The 818-nt window shown below is 41.2% G+C and overlaps 1 non-coding gene across 1 annotated transcript; it reads right to left on the reverse strand.

Moving 5' to 3' along the window:
- Positions 1 to 524: 524 nt before the first annotated feature.
- SPRG_30203 lies at positions 525 to 596 on the reverse strand. The gene has a single exon. It is a non-coding gene; the product is annotated as a tRNA-Thr (tRNA).
- Positions 597 to 818: the final 222 nt, after the last annotated feature.

The raw sequence follows: 818 nt of genomic DNA on the forward strand, positions 1-818 counted from the left end.
TGATGAAACTTCATATTTCTGAATACTTCAGAAAATCCCTTCGGCGTAGACCTATTATCCACGGACATCGAAATTCTGGAGTTGCTATTCTCTGTCGACGAATATTGACCCAATTTTTTTCTAAAGTCCCTCGTGACGTAGAGCCTTCATGTCGACGAAAAAACTAAATTTCTCGAGTTGCTATCTCTCGTGACGACGAATTTTAACCAAAATTTCTGTAAGTCCCTTGCGACGTAGAGCCTCAATGAGGATCGTTTTTAAAAAAGTGTTATTGTCGTGAAAATTGACCTCATCGCAATAATGGCGCCTAAAGCCAACATTTTTTGCGGTGATGGCGAAGCATGTTTCGACTTTGCGAGGTGCTGCAAGATGAGGTCGAGACTCGGGTATGGAAATTGACGGATCCTGATGGAGTTTTTAAAAATACAACGTACAGGTGAGAGATGATAGAGTTGGTGTAGAAAGTGAATTTATGGCGTGTGGAGAATGCGACTTTTTGCATAAATGTTGAAAATTAAAAGTAATGCCCCCACGCGGGATTGAACCACGGACCTTCTCCTTACTAAGGAGGTGCTCTACCACTGAGCTATAGGGGCTTTTTGTTATCCATATAATATCATCACTCAACCAGTTCTAGCACCTCTTTGGCATTTCTATTTTCTTTATGATTTTTACTTTACGACTCTTTACTTCCATTACGCACACCTTCAACACACAAAATAACCTCTCTCACGTTTTTCATTACTCTCTGACGCCTCGTTTTTACCCTGGAAGCCGATTCATTCGAAACCAACCTCATCAATGAAGGCCACTCCACA

The sequence above is a fragment of the Saprolegnia parasitica genome (genome assembly GCF_000151545.1).
Source record: "Saprolegnia parasitica CBS 223.65 unplaced genomic scaffold supercont2.570, whole genome shotgun sequence".
Lineage (NCBI taxonomy): Eukaryota > Oomycota > Saprolegniomycetes > Saprolegniales > Saprolegniaceae > Saprolegnia > Saprolegnia parasitica.